Source organism: Neovison vison, chromosome 7, assembly GCF_020171115.1.
Source record: "Neovison vison isolate M4711 chromosome 7, ASM_NN_V1, whole genome shotgun sequence".
Taxonomy (NCBI): domain Eukaryota; kingdom Metazoa; phylum Chordata; class Mammalia; order Carnivora; family Mustelidae; genus Neogale; species Neogale vison.
In genome coordinates this window covers 46,701,136-46,713,665 of record NC_058097.1, presented here as the reverse complement: position 1 = coordinate 46,713,665, position 12,530 = coordinate 46,701,136, and the positions used below count along the sequence as shown (strand labels likewise).

The 12,530-nt window shown below is 39.4% G+C and overlaps 1 non-coding gene across 1 annotated transcript; it reads left to right on the top strand.

The window, feature by feature from the left end:
- The first annotated feature begins 8,257 nt into the window (after positions 1 to 8,257).
- Positions 8,258 to 8,399, top strand: LOC122914744. Its single transcript, XR_006385833.1, has one exon. It is a non-coding gene; the product is annotated as a U4 spliceosomal RNA (small nuclear RNA).
- The last annotated feature ends 4,131 nt before the right edge of the window (positions 8,400 to 12,530 follow it).

Genomic DNA, 12,530 nt, shown 5'->3' with positions numbered 1-12,530 from the left:
GGCACTAGATGACCCTAGAAGAAATCTGGATTCAGTACATTTTATTATGAATACTATTAAAACTTTTAATCTATATACATGTGTTATTAAAACATATTTTTCTCTGTAATCACCTCATTGTTACCAAACACACCCAAATTAACACTAACATTATTGTAAAGGAAGTCTAGCTTAAGAAAGAAAACTTGGCCTGGTTATTTACATAAGCACACCAAGAATAGAAGTTTGACTTACAGCCTCTTTTTTTTTTTTTTTTTAGATTTTATTTATTTATTTGACAGAGAGAGGCCATGAGTAGGCAGAGAGAGAGAGAGAGGGAAGCAGGCGCCCTGCCAAGCAGAGAGCCTGATGCGGGACTCAATCCCAGGACCCTGAGATCATGACCTGAGCAGAAGGCAGCAGCTTAACCCACTGAGCCACCCAGGTGCCCCATCTTACAGCCTCTTTAAAACCAGCTTTGCTGACCATTTCATAATGAATCTCTAGACTGAAATTTCGATAGTGCCCCCAGGCCAGAAGCCAAGCCAAATACTTCCTAACAGACATTGCCCAGGAGTCCTATAGATTTGGGTGAGTTCCTCTTATCTTGAATTCCCCCAAATATCCCTAGGTTCCTGTACCTGTTACAGAATGATCTTCTTAATAACCTGGTAAGTCTGCTGGGCACTCTCTAAGCAAGGTGTCAGGATGATATTTCCAAAGGGCTTCATTGGTTGCATAAAGGGAATCCTAGTCCCTTTTAGCTGTCTCATCATGTCTGAGTCTATGCAACTCATTCACAGCTATGACACTCCAGTCAAAGCTTTGGTAATATAACCAGTGTTTGTTAGATAATTTTTGTTTATTTATTTATTTGACAGACAGAGATCATAAGTAGGCAGAGAGAGAGGAAGGGAAGCAGACTCCCTGTCAGGCAGAGAGCCCAATGTGGGGTTCAATCCAGGACCCTGGGACCATGACCCAAGCTGAAGGCAGAGGCTTTAGCCCTCAGAGACACCCCAGTGCCCCAATACTTTTTTTTTTAAAAGATTTTATTTATTTATTTGACAGAGAACACAAGTAGCAGAGAGGCAGGCAGAGAGAGAGAAGCAGGCTCTGCACTGAGCAGAGAGCCCGATGGCGATGATCCCCCTGGGGTCATGACCTGGGCCGAAGGCTGAGTCTTTAACCCCCTGAACTACCCAGGCGCCCCACCCCCAATACTTTTTTATTTTATATATTTCTTTGAGAGAGAAAGTATGAGCATGAGCAAGGGAAGGGACAGAGGGAAAGTGAGAAGCAACTTCCCCAGAACAGGGACCTGATGCTGGGCTCCATCCAGGATACTGGGATCATGACCAGAGGTCAAGGTAGGTGCCTGGTAATGTGCTGAGCCACCCAGGTGCCCCATAGCCAGTGTTTGTTTATGTTTCTTGTCATAAGCAGACATAGTCTTATTGAAATTATGCAAATGCATATTTTGTCATAAAAGTAGAATAGGCACTGAGAGTTTCTGAACTTGGGTGGAATCTGGAAGGGAAGAAAGAGAAATGTTTCAATTTGTTTCCAAAATTATTTTTTCTTCAATGGCTAGGAGTCAATCAATCTAAGACAAAAAGTTTAAGTCTGTAAAAGCAAAACATTTTTAAGGCTCTTTTTACATTTCAGTTAACATATAAGGTAATATTCATTCCAAGAGTACAATAGTGACTATACAATTCCATATAAAACTTGGTGCTTGTCACAATTGTACTCCTTAATCCCTGTAACTAATTTAAATCATCTGCTTACTTACCTGGACGCTGGCTTCCATCAGCTTACTCTCTATAGGTAAGAGTGTGTTTCTTTCTTTGCCTCTCCCTTTCTTTTTTTTTTTTTTTCTTTCTCATTGCACACTTTTTCATTTGTTGAATTCTACCTATGAGTGAAATCATATGGCATTTCTCTTTCTCTGATTGATATCACTTAGCATAATACTCCCAAGCACCATCCACATTGTTGCAAGTGGCAAGATTTCATTCCTTTTTATGCTAATATTCCATTGTACCTACATATCAAATCTTATTTATTCATTCAGTAGTCAGTGACCAATTGGGTTGGACTGTTTGATATACAAAGGCTCATTGCCTCTCGCCACTGAACTACTCCTCCAGCAAATCAGCACCATGGACAGAGCCAGAACCTGAGCCTCCTCAGGGTACTGACTAGAGAGGAAGGCCCTACACAGCAGTGCAGCTGAAAGGTCCCCCCATCTGCAGTGGATCTAACCTTGACAGGGGTTATATTGTTACGGACTGTGGACTTGATCCTGGCCAAAGGACCAAGTGGAACTCAGAGACCTTGGAAGACCAGAGGTTGATTTCACACTGGTGGGCTCAGAAGAGAGTACTCTCAAGGTCTGAATCCCGAGCACAAACAAAGGGGGTATTTATACATTTTTTCTTCTGTATCTGTGCCACTCTTGTAGCTGTGGCTAGTAGGGCTAGGGGAAAGCCTGGGATGGCCCTGGGACCGGGACTGGATTCCCCTGCTGGACTGGTCAGCCACTTTAGAACATAGGGTTTCCTTATCATTATACATGGGAAACGAGGATTTGGGTGCAACCACAGCACACATCTTGCTAATCCTGCCTATTCCACTATCCAGGAGGCTTCTTGCTCCCCACGTTTGTGACATTTTGAAGCTATACCTAAATGTGTTGGGGGCTATGGAGAGCATTGCCCCACTAGGTTAAGGTTTCAACTGATGCAGGCCTAATTCTGCTTAGGGCCAGATAGCGCCGCAGATAAGCATGGTCTGATAGTCTCTTGCCTTTTCCTCTGATCCCGTATCTCTCAAAGAACCCCTTGCTAATCTGCCACAAACATCTCTCAGGCTTGTGGGCCAGAGCAACTTCAAGGGGGTAAATTATTCTGTACCCAAGACACTGGAGAACTTTAAATGTGTACCACAATAGACACTTTCCTCCCTTCCTCCCAACCTCCCTTGATGTTTGTCCAAGGCTTTCACAAGCCAAGCCACTGAAATACATCCTGCCTCCAGCAAAGGTAATGCCTTCTAGTCCCTACTTCTCTCCTATATACTTAGTTTCTTCAGATAGCTTCCCATTATCCATTTACCTATATCCTGTTTTCCTGTAGTTCCTTACTACCTAGTTCATCCCTAAAAGCTTCTCATTTTTCATTAACCTATATCCTGTTTCCTGCAGTTCCTTACTATCTAGTTCATCTCTAAAGCTTCTCATTTTCCTCTTTTTAAAAAAATTTTATTTATTTATTTATTTGACAGAGAGAGAGAGATCACAAATGGGCAGAGAGGCTGGCAGAGAGAGAGGGGAAGCAGGCTCCCTGCTGAGCAGAGAGCCCAATTCGGGGCTTGATCTCAGGACCGTGAGATCATGACCTGAGCTGAAGGCAGAGGCTTTAACCCATTGGGCCACCCAGGCACCCCTAATGCTTCTCATTTTCTTTTAACCTATATCCTGTTTTCCTTCAGACTCCAGACCAAAAAGCACATATTTCTGCTACCCCCCATGGCTTTCTGAGGGACATGACTACTCAAGAGGCAAGACCCTGTCCCCCATCCCTGCTGCCAGTCTGTACCCACTATATCTTACACTAGAATAACTTGTCCTGAACAAAGAGAAATTATCTGATGAGTGCTTGAGCCCTTTGATGTCCTTTGCACAAATGTAACCACTACCCCAATTAAACTGCCTATAAAAGAAGTTCTAAAATAAAATAAAATAGATAAGCCCGACTACTGACCAGAACTCATTGTGTGGCTCTCCTATTCCTTTTGCCAACACCGCCCCTCCTTTGGGACACCTGGTCCTGCCAAGGCTGGACACTGGCATAAATGATTGCATCATCCAAAACCCATCCCATCTAGTGCCACTGATCTAGACCTGGGCCATCACAGTCATCACTGTCATCCAAGAGCATCTGGTCCTCAGTTACAGACAAGAATTCTGTTAAATCATGAAGATAAAGTCTTCCCTACTCCTTTAAATCTAACATATTTGGATGCCTGGGTGGCTCAGTGGGTTAAAGTCTCTGCCTTCGGCTCAGGTCATGATCCTGGGGTCCTGGGATTGAGCCTCACATTGGGCTCTCTGCTCAGCAGGAAGCCTGCTTCCTCCTCTTTCTGTGTGTGTGTGTGTGTGTGTCTGCCTGCCTTCTGCCTGCTTGTGATCTCTGTCAAATAAGTAAATAAAATTTTTAAAACTAACATATTTGCCAGTTCACATTCCCCATTACATGTATTCACCAGATGACACCACCAAGCCTGTGCTTTGGAATGATTAAAGCCAGCCATATCCAGTTCCTTCCCCACAACAGAGTTTTTCACATTTTCTTTTAATAGGTCTTCCCTTTCTCTCTAAGGATGTTGCCTTAATCAAATCTTACTGAGATTCGCATCCCACATCCAGGCCTAAATATCTGAATAAATGCCCTTTACCTTAATATCAATTGTTTAGTGAGAACACCCTTGCCCCAATTCAGGCAAAAAAGAATGGTTGTGATGCCTATGGAACTGGAAACAAAAAGAGGAAAAATAAAACTGGAGATTTGGAAATAACTAGGAAATAAAACAAGGAGAAATTATTCTTCTAATGCTGAGTCTGTTGTTCACCCCAGACCACTGTTCTGCACATGCTAATTCATCATGTTATAATATTTTATATCTCTTACCTGAGCTACAATATCACTCCATTTAGAATAGTTCTCTTCTACTTCTGGCATATCTGTTACACACACATCAAGGTCATATGTGCATATGTACTTCATAGACACATCAAAACAACAGCTCAATGTAATACAACTTTACTAGGGCCCATGATTCAGTAAGTCCAGACTAGGCCATTCAAACTAAAACAGGTTTAGGTAAGCTCTGTGGAAATCTTCTCTAAGGGACATGGGAGGGGGAAGCCTTGGGAAATAGGAGATGGCTGCTCACAAGGGTGGCTTGTTGTCATATCAGAAGTTACATTGCCCTGTGACTCTGCAGGGTGTTGTCTAGGGAACACACTAGTGAGAAGGGTAGATGTCAGTTCAAGGCTCCTGGAAAACCACTGGTTACACACAGAAGATGCCAAATAGCGGTACAATGGAGTTGACTACGAGATCAATCATACCTCCATATAATCTGTAACATATCAACAATAATAACACAGTATTCATAAAGAGGAGAAAATGATACAATAGATAAACTTCAGGGGGGAATCACACATGGTTTTAACTTAAGGAACTGAGAGAACGGATTCCTAGGAATTTTATTCCACTCCATTACCAAGCAGAGGATAGATACCATCAGTTCTCTACTACATTCAATAAAGTGGGATAGTTTCACATCGGTGGTGGGATAACACATCATTCATTACACACCCATATTAAGATGTTAAAAACCATTATGTTTTATTAATTAAAATATATTAAATACACAGACTATGTTATGCATTTCAAATCCACTCTATTATCCCTGTTCAAAATACAAGATGCAAGCGTTAAAAAGTACTCAAATGCTGGTATCATGATGTGGGAGTAGTGATTACCATATATTTCAGGCCTGAGAATCATTAACAGATGTGTGTGTCCAATGATATGGCATTGTAGGGAAGAGTAAGCTATGCTCTTTTTGTTATCTGTGAGGATTTCTGCATTTCAACCACATCAGCTCCTACTCTCTAAAGATCACTATTACAAAGATATGTTAGTACTGAACTGGACTGCCACTTCTTTTTCTGTAAAGAACAATTAGTAAAACCTTGTATTTCTAGTTTGAGGAAGTTCTTTAGTTTTATTTATTTGACAGATGGAGATCACAAGTAGGCAGAGAAGCAGGCAGAGAGAGAGGAGGAAGCAGGCTCCCTGCTGAGCAGAGAGCCCAATGCTGGGCTTGATCCCAGGACCCTGGGATCATGACCTGAGCTGAAGGCAGAGGCTTTAACCCACTGAGCCACCCAGGCACCCCAGTTCTTTAGTTTTAATAAATGAATACAATCATGATCTGAACACCTATCTCATGGTAACTTACATCAATATTATAACCATAAACAGCATTTCCATTTAGATTTTCTTCATTTGTTGCATATTATCCTGTCCTTCATCTTCCATGGAAATTTAGGCATGCATGAGTCCCATCTAATGCAGAAGGGCATTGAATATCTTTGATATACCTACAATCAGCCACATGGTTTCACACACACACAGTAGGAATAAATAAATTTTCTGAAGTGATTTGAGAATTAGGTACATTATTATTAGTCAAAAATCCCAAATAGGGTCAATGTAACAAAAAAGCACGTTGAAATTAATTATATCTATGTAAAAGTCCACCCATTAAATCTCTTGTGTATAACAACTTATCTATTTCCTTTAACTTTGTCTTTTTCTTTGGAATAACTGTTTTGATACAGAGTATTGTCTGAATAGAGTGACTGATGTATGGCTTTCTACTTGTTATCTGTCAAATGTTATTGACATCTGATGATCAATTAAATAGTTTTCTAAACACTGGTATATTTTAATCTACTTACTTTATTTTTTAAAAGATTTTATTTATTTATTTATTTATTTATTTATTTATTTATCAGAGATAGAGGGAGAGAGAGCGAGTGAGCACAGGCAGGCAGAGAGGCAGGCAGAGGCAGAAGCAGGCTCCCTGCCAAGCAAGGAGCCCAATATGGAACTCGATCCCGGGATCATGACCTGAGCCTAAGGCAGCTGCTTAACCAACTGAGCCACCCAGGCATCCGTAATCCACTTACTTTAATGTCCTCTCTGGTATTTGCTTTAGGGTATATTGAAAAGAAGGCCTTTCCATATTCATTAGGTTTCTGGGGTTTGCATTTTTTGACACTGAGTACAGATTCAATTCCAGTTAAAGGTTTGACCACTTTTTTCACATTTTCCAGTTTTCTTCCTATGATAATGATGACGATAAGTTGTGTGCTCCAGGGAGAGAGAGGTAAGACACATTCTTTGTATATGCATAGTTACTCTCCAATATGAAATCTCTGATGTGGTGTATGGTAGAGCAGTCCTTAAGCATTTGTTCCAAATTCTTTACATTTGTAAGGTTTCTATCCAGTATGAATTCTATTATGGTTACTAAGGTCTGAGTGTTGTTGAAAAGTCTTTCTAATTTCTTTACATTTATATGCAATTCTGTGATAAATTCTGTGATGAGTAAGTGTGAGAACAATCTAAAGGCCTTGCCACATTATCTACAATTCTGAGGTTTCTCTCCAGTATGAATTCTGTGAAGTTGAGTAAGGGCTGAGTGCTGTTTAAAGGCCTTGCCACATTCTGGACATTGGTACGTTTCTCTCCAGTATGAATTCTGCTATGTTGAATAAAGTTTGAGTACCTGTTAAAGACCTTGCCACATTCTGGACATTGATAAGGTTTCTGTCCAGTATGAATTCTGTGATGTTGAATAAGGGTTGATTGCCTCTTAAAGGCCTTGCCACATTCTGGACATTTGTAAGATGTCTGTCCAGTATGAATTCTGTGATGATGAATAAGGGTTGAGTGCCTGTTAAAGGCCTTGTCACATTCTTCACATTGGTAAGGTTTCTCTCCAGCATGAATTCTGCGATGTTGAGTAAGGCTTGAGTGCCTGTTAAAGACCTTGCCAGATTCTTTACACTTGTAAGGTTTCTCTCCAGTATAAATTTTGTGATGTTGAGTAAATGCTGTGTGAAATTTAAAATCTTTGCCACATTCTTTACATTTGTAGAGTTTATTTCCAGTATGGATTTGTCTGTGTCCAGTTAATGATGAGCAGTCCTTAAAGGTTTTACTAAATTCCTCACATTTGTATGGTTTCTCTACAGAATGGTTTCTGTGATGCTGAAATAGGGTTGAGCTGAATTTAAAGGTTTTGCTACATTCTTTACATTGGAAAGGTTTCTCTCCATATGTATGTTTGAATATTTGATTGGAGCTTTTGCTGACAGAAACACACTGCTTTGCAGAAACAGTTGACTTAAAAAGTAAGGTTTTGCATGATGTTTTTTATATCCCTCACTATTCTGGTCATTTTGATTCTTATCAAGTGCAGTTGTCTCCAAGGGGCTATGTCCTTTATGGTATCTTTGATGCCCTTCATCCTCCCCATAATTGTCCTAGTATGCCATTAAGTATACATTTTCAACAGCACTATTTTTGTGTCTACCCATTAACACTTTTTGGAAAGAAGCTTCTATGCTTGGCTTCTGCAGGCAGCATTGAGTGTCGTGTGAAGATACAGCTGAAAGATATCAAATAAGAGGAGCTTTGCATACTGGCAGTATCATAGCCAATGAGGTTTATCTGAGGCACAATTATTGCTAACTGAAAGCTTTTCCAAAAGATATCAAATAAGAGAAAAGTAAAATCTTTCTACTTATCACATTCAGATGAATATACGAATGTCTTCTAATATACAATCTTCAAGACAATTAAAGAATGTCAGAAAGATGGCCAAGAAGGAATCATGAGGACTTCATTCCTCCATGGATACAGAAGTTTGCACACAACATACAGACCACATATCCTAATAGATAATTCTGCGGTGTTGTCATCTTGTAGCACACATCATTTTCCTCTATCTCTAATAATCAGCAAAAGTGTCATATGAGAATAAAATTGTGGAAGGATGGATTCTCAAACATAAAACTGAAATGAACCCAATAGAATACTGTAAAAATAGGAACATATCCACAATAGGAAGAGTTGGTTGTCAGAAAAGATCAACAAAATTGACAGCTCATGAACTAAATCAAGAGCAAATAAATGAGAAAAGACCACCTAAAAGGAGAGGTGAAGAAGTAAAAGCAGACACAGTAGAACTAATACCATAGAAATAAAAGTAATTATAAAAGGAGACAATGTATAATCATGTGCCAAGAAAGTGATACCAAAAGACAACAAACTTCAAAAAAGGTATAACCATCATGAAGAAATATTTTAAAATTACAACTTATCAACAATTACTAAGCACACTGAAAGAGTAATGAAGAAACTCCCAACAAGGAAAAGTCCTGTGCTAGATGAATTCACTGGAGAATTCAAACAGACACTTGATGACAAAGGACTTCAAATCTCCTCAAACTTCCAAGGAGTGAAGATCAGAGAAATCAGCAGAACATGCTCTCTAGGGCACCAGCATTACCAGGTCATCTGAGCCAGGAGAAGACACTATAGCTAAAGAAGTCTACAAACTACTACCTATGAGGGATATTCATGCCAAATCCACAATAAAACACAACAAACTAAGTCAAAAGCAGATTTTACCATTTGGCAACATAATCAAGTGAAAAATCTTCCTGGAATTAAAGGTGTTCCAGTATGGAAAACTATAAATTGAAGATTACAAAATAACAGAATGAAGGTCAAAAAAGACATGATCATATTAATTGAGACAGAACGCAAGTATGAGCATATTGGACTTATCATGATTAAAAATACTCAATAAAAGTGCCTGGGTGGCTCAGTCATTAAGCAGCTGCCTTCAGCTCAGGTCATGATCCCAGGGTTCCGAAATCAAGCTCAGCAGGAAGCCTTTTTGTCCCTCTCCCACTCCCCTCTGCTTGTGTTCTCTCTCTGTTTGTGTTTCTCTATGTGAAATAAATAAATAAAATCTTTTTTAAAAATAAATTAAAATTTTAAAAAATAAAAACACTCAGTAAGTAGAGATAGAAGAAACCCTCTCAACCTAATAAAAGTCAAATATGTATGAAAAGCTGATTCAATAGTAAAAGACTGCAAGCTTCTCCTCTAAGATCAGAAACAGTGTGATGAAGGGATTTCAACAAAGCCTTTGAGCATAGTACCAGATATTCTAGTCAGAACAATTAAGGAAGAAAAAATATATAAAAAGAATCCAAGTTGAAAAAAGAAAAAGTAAAATTATCTGTGTCCACAGATAATGTGATATATAGAGAACCATTAAGAATTCTAACTTTAATTTTTCCTGTTTTGCCATTGTTTGTATTGTTTATTTTGCTAATCTTTTTTTCAACAAGACTTTCCATTTTCAAAAATTTTTATGCTCTACATGATTGAGTTAAGAAAAAAGATCGGGGGCACCTGGGTGGCTCAGTGAGTTAAAGCCTCTGCCTTCAGCTTAGGTCATGATCCAAGGGACCTGGGATCAAGCCCCACATCAGGCTCTCTGCTCAGTGGGGCGCCTGCTTCCCTCTCTCTCTCTCTCTGCCTGCCTCTCTCTGCCTACTTGTGATCTCTGTCATATAAATAAATACAATCTTGAAAAAAAAAAAAGAAAATAAAAAAGTTGGAATAAACAACTTTCCTACTAAAAGAAGGGAAAAACTGATGTGCCTGGGTGGTTCAATAGGTTCAGCCTCTGCTTTCAGCTCAGGTCATGATCTCAGCCTCCTGGGATTGAGCCCCACATGGGGTGCTGCTCAGCAGGGAGCCTGCTTCCCCCTCTCTCTCTGTCTGCCTCTCTCTGTCTACTTGGGATCTCTGTCAAACAAATAAACAAAGTCTTTAAAAAAATAAAAAAAATAAAATAAGGGAAAAACTACTGAAAATTAGTTTTCCTTTCAGATAAAAACTACTGAAATTTAGTAGAAAAAGAAAATAACAAAAATGTGAAATAAATATAATAGAGCAGAATAAACAATAACAATACATTGAATGTAATGCTCATTTTATTTTTTTATTGTTTTTTTTTCTTTTTGTTGGTTTTTTAAAAAAATTATTTCTTTTTTATTAACATATAATGTATTCTTTGTTTCAGGGGTATAGTGCTCTTTTTAACAAAAATAATAAATAAAACTGGCAATGCTTTAATTAGATCAACAATTACATACTGATCAGTTAACTTAGAAAAATAATACCCAGATAATTCATAAAAATGCACATGTTACTAAGACTGAATTATCAACCTTATACTAAAGAAATTGAGAATCTTCTTAGACCAGAATAACAGTTTAATTTGGAAACAAAACTGTCCCAGCACAGAAAAGCCCAAGACCTAGGAATGATGCTATATTTGATGGAGTCACTCTGTTCCCTAAATGAAATCTTAAGAGAGATGATCTATCTCTCTTTGATTCAGATTCATTATTTTTCATTCATTCATTCATTCATCCATTCATTTATTCATTCATTAATTGTCCTCTAGGTCAGATAATTATTCCTCTATTTCTTCCTGCCTCCTGTTCATTGAATCAAGTCTGTTTCCAAACTGATTAATTGCATTGTTAATCTCTTTGTTTTTTTTTTAAAAGATTTGTTTATTTGAGACACAGAGAGAGAGAGAGAGCGAGCATGAGTAGGAGCTACAAGAAGGGAGAGGAAGGGAGAATAGCAAGCAGACACCACAGTGAATGAGGAGCTTAACTTGGGGCTAGATCCCAAGATCCTGAGATCACTACCTGAACCAAAACCAAGAGTCAGATATTTAATGGAGTGAGCTACACACATGCCCCCATTTTTTTTTTTTAAATTCTTCTCTCTATGTTAAGGTTCTCATTATTCTTTTCTCATCCCTGGGAATATCCCTAAGATTGTTTCCTTAAATTCTCTATCAAGCAAGTTACTCATTCCTGTTTCCCTTAGATTTCTAGCCATGGCCATATCTCATTTCATGTAAGATGAATTTTTTCAACTTGGTATTTTGTCTAAGTCTCTGCCTTCTTCTGTATTTGGAAAAGCCACTGATGTGTCCTCTTATATCCTTCAGGCCAGGGTTCTGCAGAGGCTCTCCTTGCTTGTTGTGGGAAATCTTTGGAACCTAGCCTCAATGTGACTAGGTGAACTCTGGTCTACTTGTGATAGGACACCTGACATGAACCCCCCCAGAGGTGAGGCCCTACAGAACTCTCTGCTCAGCAGATATGGTGTGGGCAGGGCCCACTTTGCTGGTCCTGAGGCAAGCCTCACTGAGAAGAGCAGTCCCACCAGAACACAGGGAGGTGGGGCTTGGTGCAAAAAAGCAGACAGCCAGTGTCCCTGCTGAGTGGGGTTCTATGTTTATGTTATAGGGTGGGAGATGGAAATGGTGCCATCCAAATTCTGTGTTCTTGAAAATGCATCTCACTGAAAATTTCATCTCAGGACAGGGCTTCTAGACTACTGAATAATCTTCCACTATGTGCCATCCTTCAGATGGTTGTTTCCATGTTGTCTGCCCCCAGGTTGTCTGCCTGACTTCTCTCCAGGGGCACCACAGTGCCCTCTTGGATTTATCCCAGACAAACCTACTGACTATACTCATGTGATTGGCAATAAATCTGTATAACTTCACCTACATCCAGTGAAATAAAGACATTATGGTAAAACACCCGTCAGGTTGCCAGGATTCTAGCTACAGCCTGTAACATGAAGACTGTTGCTATTGCCAAGCCCCAGAGGCCACTCTATTGTGGGAAGAAGAATGGTCATTCATCTGAGTCGAGTGGCCCATGGAAGGTTTATGACATCCCAACTGACATGGGTTGTGTGGTCCTGTGTGCTTGCTAAGCAGGACTAGAGGAAGGAAAAGATGGAGACAAATCACAGAGAAGTTGACTCCAAGACTGTAGCAATGTGAAT